This window comes from Rhagoletis pomonella, unplaced genomic scaffold (genome assembly GCF_013731165.1).
Source record: "Rhagoletis pomonella isolate Grant_MI unplaced genomic scaffold, Rhpom_1.0 Rhpom_scaffold_00010, whole genome shotgun sequence".
NCBI classification, from domain to species: domain Eukaryota; kingdom Metazoa; phylum Arthropoda; class Insecta; order Diptera; family Tephritidae; genus Rhagoletis; species Rhagoletis pomonella.
In genome coordinates, this window is record NW_023458564.1 from 20263991 (window position 1) to 20274326 (window position 10336).

Consider the following 10336-nt stretch of genomic DNA (forward strand, 5'->3'; position numbering starts at 1 on the left):
CTCGGCCAAACACTTAGCAAAAGTGTAAGCGCCAAATTTTATTGTAATAAATAGCAAATACCTCGGCACACTCAGCTACAGCCAAGGCATATTAAACAGGTATTAGCCTGAGATCAGTTGTTTTGATTTATGTTTTCAAATTTGTTGACCTCTTAACTGTCAAATATTGTTAATTTTTTTCACAAAAACTCTTAAATGGCAAAATCTGTTTGCATGCGAATCTTCAAAAGAAAACAGCGAAATTAGCATTTGGAAAATTTGCTTAACTTAGGAGCATAAACGCTGATTATTGGGCATTTTAAAAAATGTAGTGATGATTCTGGAGTGAAAAAAATACAAAGAAAGGAAGTCGGGGCAATTTTAATTTTTTATTTAAATTTTTGTTTATATTTCACATCGACAACTATGATATATCATATATGTAAAAAATGTAGAATACATTTTGGACAATTTAGATGCCAGAAGCAGCAACAAAATACACATAAGTGTTGTTTTTGCTCTAATGCTGCTACCTGTTTTCAAAAAACAAAAACGACTCTGTTCGGCAAATTATCTTGCTTTATTCGTGGGGTTCAAAATTTCATTGGACCGAACTGTGCATTAACTGACATAGGTGTGGTTTGGATGCCCATACCTAGAAAACAAGAGTAATTTACATACATACATATACAATGTACATATGTTTTCTATCAAGGAACTGGAATTGGAACTGTATGCCAATTGGGTTTTCATCATATTTTCTCTGGTTTACAGTAATTGTTCAACACGCACAGTATGGGTATTTGTAATTATGTAATGTAACTTTTCATTTGCCATATCATGAACAATTGGCGGCAAATTGTTGACAATTACATGCGAGTCGAGTGCGGAAAATCTAGTTTAGTAGAATAATTTCTGTTGCCCCGGACTTATAAAACTTACATTAGTGCATAAACTCATACATTGATACATACTAGCATATGTATGAGTGCATAAGTACCCTGCAGGGAAACCGCGGACTGGTGAATCAATTTTGTAGTGCCGTACTAGGTTTTTATCGCCAAAAAGGAACTAATCCGATAGGAACTAGATCCCCTCCAGTCCAAAATCGGCGAAAAGTGGTACTTTTAAAAAACTATTTTTTCAGTTTTTTCACTAGAAATCTATATCTAAAGTGACGAATTTAGAAATGGTTCGGAACTATAGAAAAAGGGATGCAGAACGAACTAGATCTTATTTGTCGAATTTAGAACTAGTTCGGAACTATCGAATAAGGGATGCAGCGGGGGGCTTGTTTACCTTACATAGATATGAGTTCGGTGACTTTTTCGTTCAAATACGCTTCTATTCTGTGCTTCGCAGATGCTTTTTCATAGCTTGGTAATACAAAACTAAAATTTGTGTTAACATTTCAACATCTTGGGACCGTCTGGAATCTAAGAAATAACAACGATCACCTCTGCAAACTCAGCTACAGCTAAAGGTATGTAAACGTACATTTCTTCATTCAAACAAATTTAATTTCAAATTGAAAACACATTTCTTCCAAAATAACTTAAAATCGCGCAACGGATGAACCAAAAAGATTGAAAAATCATGATACTTTTTTCATTCGTCTGTCGATTTTCGAACTGGTTCGGAACTATAGAATTTAGGTCTAGTTCTGAACTATCGAAAAAGGGATGCAGCGGGGGGCAATTGACACTTCCTAGGACATCACCATGTTAAATTCGCCAGTTGCTTGCATGCAAAAGAGATTTATCGCGAACTAGTACTGGGCCTAAATGTACTAGAAGCGCACCAATTCAGAACTAGAGATTTTCCCCACAGGGTAAGTACATATACCTTGCTATTCAATGGGATGTGGACTGCCCATGCGGGTACAAGTGTGTGTTTTTGTTGCAATGGCAGTGGCACTAGTGACGTACTTGCAACATTTTCAACATTTGTGACATTTCCAACGATTGCGTTGGTGTTGCAAACATCACATTTGCTATTGTTTGTGTTGTGGCACATAAATTGAAACGTGGCAGGAAAGCTAACAATACATTCCAAGTGATGAACGACTGAATTGATTGTAATGAATGTGAGAATGACAGCCGCCAATTGAGTGAGTGATTGAGCGAGAAATTATAGTGTAAATGTGCGCATGTGTAAGTGAACATGTACCCTGCAAAAATTGCGACTACTCCATAAAGATCAAGGAGTACTCCAAAATTAATCGAAATGCGTACAAAAAATGTGGTCCAATTAACATTGCAATGTCCTAGGGCCGGACCATATACTTCAGCTCTGCATTACATCAGAGTAGCATAAAACTACTCCAAGGGACTGCTTGATGGAGTACCTACACACCTCTCGGCAACACAGCCCAATAAACATGGAGTGATGACGATTGTTAAAACACGACACGAGATGGTCCGCTATTGCATTACAAAGGAGCATATTGTAAGTACTCAAATGTGGACCACATGGTCCAACAATTATTGCAGGGTATGTATACACAAGTGTGGCTAATGCAATGAAAATGAAATTGAGAATGAAAAGTGATGAAAATTGAAATTAGAATAAATGGAGGAATAAAATAAATTAAAGAGTAAATGAGTCAATGAATGATGTACGGCTACAAAACATACATACGTAAATATGTACCCAATAGCGTAGCCAGGATTTTTGAAAGGGGGTTATGTGATTTATGGCTAATGACAAACGACTGCCCACTAGTGACAACCAATGACAAACTAGTGACAACTAATGGGCAAATTACTTATGAGCAACAACCAATGACTATTTAATAACGTATGGATTTTGAATATAGAAATATCAGTATTGACTAAGATGCAATGACTTATGATCAGCGACTAATAAATAATGATGATTTATGGCGAAGTACCGTAGACTAACGAATATTGACTATTTACAAACGATAAGGGGCCAATGACTTACAACTAATGATTAAGAACTTTCAAAGGTGGGGCTCACAATGGTCAGAGGCACCGATTGTGAATAATATTTCTGCGACTCAAATATTATGTAATATTCACGCGTAGAAAATATCACTTGAGTATAATAGATTGGTTACATATATCGTCACTACCAAGTCTAACTATCGAATGGGCAAAAATGCTTTTTCATTTACGATACCTTGGGCATGCGTTCATAACAGCGTGGGACAAAAACAAAAAATTTTTAAAACACGCGAAAAAATCAATATATACACAAAACTAGGAGCCAAATATAGTATAACTGCGTTTTTAATTTTTCGCGCTGACGTCATGATTTAATTTTTATTTTAAAGGACTTTGAAATTTCCGTGATATGATTGCATAAAAAAATTATTTAAAAGATTTGGTGTATTGTAGAGTTAACAATATGTACCCCAATATGGGTATCAATGAAAAGGAAAAATTCGGTAGAATTAAAAAAATAATAATTTTTTGGTGCGCCAGGACGAATAAGTGTTGAAAATGTCCTTTTAAAACTTTATCCTTGAATATCCTCGGAAATGTTCCATATTTATTTTTGAAAAAAATATATATTAAGGACTAATATGTAAACTACCACATCGTCGAATTTCGTCCTTCTACATTAATTAGTTTTAGATAAAAAAATGTACACTTCTCTTATAAAATATTGATAGTTACAATATACATAAATGAAGATACTGGAATTATTACACTGTACAGGACTCGGCTGGGTATCGGACCAAACAAATTTTTTTTAAGAGATTAAGTCATAGGTAAAAAAGCAATTTCTCCGTTTTTCGAAGTTACCCTACGAAACTGAGATATGGGCCTTTGGTAAAAAATTATTTTTTATTATCTATTAAATGTAAATAACTAAAAACATAGACGTATTCCGCCTATTGCTCTTATTTGAATGGTACATAAACTTATTTTGTGCAAACTTATATTACAGGTGCAATAAGGTCGGCTCTTCGAAAAATTAAAAACCTTATATTTCAAACAATTTTGAACTGATTTTTGGTATCGTTGCAAATGTGATTAAACCCACTTTCTTCTGATATGCATATTTGTATACTTCGTATGTAAAAATTGGAGAACAAACATTTAAGAGGAAAAAATACCTTTTTTTTATAAAAAAAAAAATATTTTAAACCAAAAAAATTACTAACCGATTTTTAAAAAATTGATATCGTTGTTAATGCAATTAAACCTCCTTTTTTCTGATATGCGTATTTGTATACTTCGTATATACAAATTTTAGAAAAAAACACTTAAAAGGAAAAATACCCTTTTTTATAAAAAAGTAGTTTAGACAAAAAAATTACAAACCGATACGGTATCGTTGTAAAGGCGATTAAAACTCCTTTCTTCTGGTATGTATATTTGTACACTTCATATATAAAAATTTGAGAAAAAATACTTAAAATCAAAAAAATACCTTTTTTATAAATAAAATATTTTAAACAAAAAAATTATATTATTTAGATACACAAAAAACAGAAATTAATTAAAAACATTTCTGCCCTCTGCATAAACTCCTGTCCCCTAAGTGAAGGCTGGCTACGCCCTTGTATACAAAACAATTAAAGTACTGAAGCCGTACATCATACGTTCAGTTTGTTCTTTTAGAGCGCATACATGGTTCCATAATAATGATTCCAGCATCTTCATTTATGTATATTGTAACTACCCAGTCGGAAACAAGTGACTTTTTTTAAAACCAAACTAATTGAAAAACTACTTTGAAACAAGTGAAGTGAGTAAATGTTTCGAATTTTGATACCCCTTTTACCAAAAGAAACAATTTGTGTCTTGGATGTATGAAAAAGCATCTGTGAAGTGCAGATCTAAAGCGGATTTAAATGAAACATAGTGACTTTAAAGTGTTTTAATCCAGATGCATTTTAAAGTAGTTGGAATCAAATGCAGAGTTGGACAATCGGCTTGCTGCTTGCACACAATTCAAACTCAACATTTGAAAGCACACTTACATGTCTGGCTGTGGCTGAGCGTGCAGAGGTGCTTGCTGTTATTTGTTAGCTTCCAGAAGGTGCGGGTTCAAATCCCATCAGAGGCAAAATGTTGAAATGAATTTTTTTTTTTGGCTTCGAAATATGAAAAAGCATTTGTGAAGTGCAGAACGAATGCGTATTCAAACGAAAAATACTGACATTGAATTGGGTGAGTTCTAGGTATTCTTGGTGTGTTTGTTGAAAATAATAATTTGGCATCACCCGTAGTATAGATACACAATTTAACTACTTAGTCTTATACCCTTATGTTGTTCCTTCTTCCGGTTGAATTGAAATAAAAGAGAATACATTAAATTAAGGCTCTGCGTTTTATTGCGTATTTATCACGGATTTATTACCATTTTTAAATTGCATAAGTTTTTAAGGCAGTGGCACTCGATTGGTACGTTTGACAGATAGGTACATTTTTTTATTGGGCTATTGGTACAAAATAAAAAAATTGGGAATTTTTTTTTGTAGTCAAAAGATTGGTACAATCCCGCGATGTTATATTGAAAATTTCAACAATTAATTTTCGTGTTTGGGATAAAGAAAAATATTTGGGATACGATTTGCACCAAATTTTGGCAAATAACCATTCATGTGACATTGCCTTTAAACTTGTATTTATACGGATGATGCTAAAGAATGAACTATAAAAACTAACCAAAATTAAATAACGACTATTAATATTTTAAAACTTGCTATATTTTTTTCGACTACTGTACATTAGACTGCATCACCAAAAAAAGATGCGGTTTTCCAGCCTGATTACCAAACCTAGTATGTTTTATGACTTCTACCAAAATATTTCGGAAAAATATTAAGATTTACGTGAGCTGGACCGGTTTGAAAATACCTCTAAAATGGAGTTTTTTTTAATGAATAAAATAGTTTCTTAAAGGATTTTTTAGAAAAAAATCTCCTCAGATGACAAAACAGTCTAAGCTAAAAAAATCTCTATAAAAATATTAAAAAATTGTATCATCGGAACTATAATAATGAGATTTTTGATACTGTTTTTTTAACTTTTTTAAAAGATTGGAGTTAGAAAAACTTGAATAACTGCTCCAAAACTTTACCGATATAGACTTATGAGGTATCAATGGAAAGGTATTTTCTCACCCTTCACCATCTCATCTTTCTTTGCAAAAAAACTCATTCACGTCCGAATTTTTTCTTTATTCAATACCAACACATCTTAATTCAACATGGAATGACACTCGTTTATCTTAACTTCCGCTTTCATACTTTGAATTAGCTTATTCAAAAAGATATTAAAAGGGTGAGAAAAAACCTTACCAATGATACCTCACAAGTCTTATTTGGTACGGTTTTGGCTGAGTTCTTCAAAATTTTCTTAAACCAGTATTTGAAAAAAGTGCAAAAACAGCATCAAAAATCTCATTATTATGATTCCGTAGAAAATTATTTAAAAATATTTTAAAGGAAATTTTTTAAGCTTTAACTGTTTAGTCATCTGAGGTAGTTTTTTTTAAATATTAAAAAAAAACACTGTTTTTATTAATAAAAACTCAATTTTTGGAGATATAAAATCGGCCCAGCTCACGTAAATCTTAATTCCAGTGGAAAAACAGTACCGTTTTTTTTTTTTATGGGGAGTGATGCAGTCTACTGTACATAAGTTGACTATGATTACTCGGCTGTGCTATCATAGTAGCACAATGCCAACAAGTGCATTTTAAAATTTTCAGGCAATAGCCTCATGCGATTATCAATTATATTTTTCGTTGTTTGTTTGAAATATTTTATTTTTATCAGTATTTTTCTTTTAATCAAAATATGTTGAAATAAAAGTGAAAATAAAAAAAATACTTTGCCAGAATCTCCCTCTGAAAAAAAATCCTGGCTACGGTCCTGAAGAGAAGTCTAATTGTTTTTTTATCCTAAACTAATAAAGTCAGAAGGACGAAATTCGAGAATGTGGTAGTTAACATATTAGTCCTTGACAAATATTTTAATCAAAAATAAATATTGGAAATTTCCAAGGATATTCAAGGATAAAGTTTTAAAAGGACATTTTCAATACTTAGTCGTCCTGGTGCACTCAAAAATAATTTTTTTTTTGTATTCTACAGAATTTTTCCTTTTAATTGATACCCATATTGTTATTCTACAATGCACCGAATCTTTTTAACAAGTTTTTTATTCAATTATATTCTAGAAATTTCAAAGTCTTTTTAACAAAAATCCTGACGTTAGATAGAAAAACTAAAAGCGCAGTTGTACTACATTTGGTCCCCAGGTTTGTGAACATATTGATTTTCTCGTATGTTAAATTCACTGTCGCACGGTATAATGCTACGTAAGTTGGCAAATCGTCGACTTTCTAGTCTTCTTAGAAGCAGAGCGTACTGGCTTTACCAAAGTGTCGAATATTACACTTTTTCCTTATGACAACCACATTTTTTACAACAGTTTTTTTGTCCTCCTGAAAAGTACCCATTTTCATATTCGATAGTTTGACATAGTAGTATGACAGTATAACGACGATATGTTAGTGTTTGGCCGAGCTTCTCCTCCGATTTGTGGCGTGCGCCTTGATGTTGTCACACAAAGGGGAGAGACCCACAGTTTAACGCCGACACCGAACTGCGACTGTATTTTTATGAGAAGCTGTTTTCATGGCAGAAATACATATGAAGGTTTGCCATTGCCTGCCGAGGGGCGACCTTGAGATTTTTATAAAGATTTTTATTATTAATTTCTTGTGAAGTATGTTAAGAAAATATCTTCTTAAATTTAAAAGATAAACGCATTTAGTACTTTAAAAACTACATTTTTTTGTTTTCTTGAGATGTTTATTTTTAACTAATTAAAAGAATGGAAACTTATTTATATTAAACCAAGCAAAAAATGGGACTGAGAGAGGGACTGCTAACTTTGTTTAGCTATGGGATCGATTCCTGGTCCGGGCATCACCAAATTAGAAACAGATTTTTCTAACAGCAGGCAATGCCAAACCTCCGAGTGTATTAAGCCATGAAAAGGTTCTCTTAAAATGAATTTACCGTACGGAGGCGGCGTAAAACTGTAGGTCGCTCCATGTGGAGAAGGAGATCGGCCAAACACTTTGCAACAAGTGTACGGGATACAAAGTGTCAAATATAAAAAAAAAAGCGCCAACTTTTTTAAACTGAGCGGGGAAAACGAGGATAAGAAAACAAGTAAAAAATAGTAAATAGATCATTGGCCCCTCTGTCTACGCCACTGTATGTGCCCATAGGGTTAGTGTTGGTAATTACCTTATTTGCATAAAAAACAATTCGTCATACTAGCTGTTTGTATTGCTATCATTGTTGTAGTATTGTGGCACAATTGTTGTCAATTTAGCTGAAATATAAAAATGAAAACACTGATTAGTTTTGATTAGTGTATGTAGTATGTACATAATAATATATTTCGTATGTATGTACATACATATGTATGTATGTCAACTAAAGTAGGTATACATTAAGCACCTCGAAACTGAGATATCATGCAAATCACATTATTCACGATATTTTCTTTATTTACGCCACTTTTATTCATTTTCAAAAATAAGATTAAACTAACGATTTGGTGATCCTTGCCACTAAAATAAGAACTCTCATAAACTCAGCCAAGTATTATTTCGTTTTTTGATCAGCAAGACATCAGTGCCTGACCCATAATCTCTATTTATTTGAGTTTAAAAAACAGGTGGCAAGCCTCCAGATTTTTTTCAGAAATGATCTTGGCAATACCTTCATACAGTTGGTATACAAACAGACAGGTAGAGAGACACATATCTTCGCCAAGTTTGGGAAGTTCGGTTATCTGTTGGACTGAACTTATTCCACTTATCAAGCTTGTTAATTGCATAATGAAATCTCTGAAAACCCAAATTTGGAATTACATCTCTATACTATTAAACGTGCGATATGTATATATACATATATGTACATTGACACTGTTATGAAGTTATAATAACGACCCAGAATATTTGGTTTGTTAATTTAGCTATTTTTCTTAGCCATAACTAAAATTTTGATTTAGCTTTTTTAGCTTTATTTTTTTGGCCATTTGGCCTTTTGTCTGAAAAAGTTCTGGCAACACTAACTGGGACAGACTAAATGTAAGTAATTGGGTGCCCTCCATAAATCGTAATTTTTCGGCCACGCAGCTTCGTATTTTTTTTTATTCGTTCGTGTTTGACAAAAATCAAACATTCTGCAACCCTTAGGGCCATTCACTCAAAGCCTGGTTGACACTAATCTCCGGTTAAACATCGCTATCGACGCTACCAACACCCCGTTATATGCATGGAGTCGAAGACGTGGAAAACTATGTTTAACCGCAGATTAGTTTTTAACCAGGCTTTGAGTAAATTACCCTTAAAGTCTTATACCTCGTTCTTAATAAAATAAAAATGAAAACGACCAATATCGTTTTAACAACCTTTGGTTTGGTTTTGACGTAGAATCCCTCTTACGTTTCGATATGGAGGCTATGCTGAAATGTTGCAGATGTAATTTTTAGAGCTTCACGAAAACGCATTTTGCACGACAACTAACAAAGCGATTTCAAAGAAAAGTATGGCGTTTCAAAGATAAAATTCCTATCGACAGATTTATTTTTGTACGTAACCAAATCGGGTTTCTGTCGCAAAAAGAACGGTAAACATTGGCTTATTTTGGGGTCAATTTGAGCCTTTAGAGTGCTCCAGCAGCTTATGATGTGCAGATATAGCTTTCATTTTCAGGATATAGAATCTTTGCAGCAATAGAAATATTATCGTGTACAGATTTTATATAAATTCAACAAATATTGATTGATTGAGCAATAGAAATATTATCGTGTACAGATTTTATATAAATTCAACAAATATTGAGCATTTTAAGGCAAAATTTTTTTAAAAAAATTAGCAAATTAGCTCGAGTTATTTTGTTTTGGTTTTCTTTAGTCAAAAATCCAAGAGTTTTCCTTTCGTTTGGTATGTGGGAAGTATTGGGAAGTATATGGACATAAATGATTTCCCATACAAAATCACTTCGTCATCGTTTTGCTAACACGTTCATGCGTTGGAAGTGAGGGAAGGAGACAAAAAGTATGTATGTGTGCGTAAGTACATATTTCGATTTTTGATAAACAGATGGCGAAATATTTAAAACCTAATCGTAAAGGCAAAGGTCAAAATAAAAACAAAAACAAAGTTGCGTAAAGATAAAGAAAAAATGAAGACCTAGGTAAAATTAAACACTTTACTTATATAAGGGCAAAGGTGAAGGGGAATATGTATATGAAGAATATGACAAACATAAAAATAAAAACCAAGATAAATATAAAGAAAAGGATGAGGATGAGGATGAGGATGAGGATGAGGATGAGGATGAGGAT

At 32.9% G+C, this 10336-nt stretch overlaps 1 protein-coding gene across 1 annotated transcript in view; it reads right to left on the minus strand.

Annotated features, from left to right (window-relative positions):
* LOC118746150 (solute carrier organic anion transporter family member 74D-like) overlaps positions 1–10336 on the minus strand; it is a 171205-nt gene that overhangs the window by 155738 nt on the left and 5131 nt on the right. Inside the window, exon 2 of the mRNA XM_036479935.1 lies at positions 8224–8311. The gene's annotated coding sequence lies outside the window, so the exon portion shown is untranslated. The remainder of the gene's footprint in view (positions 1–8223; positions 8312–10336) is intronic.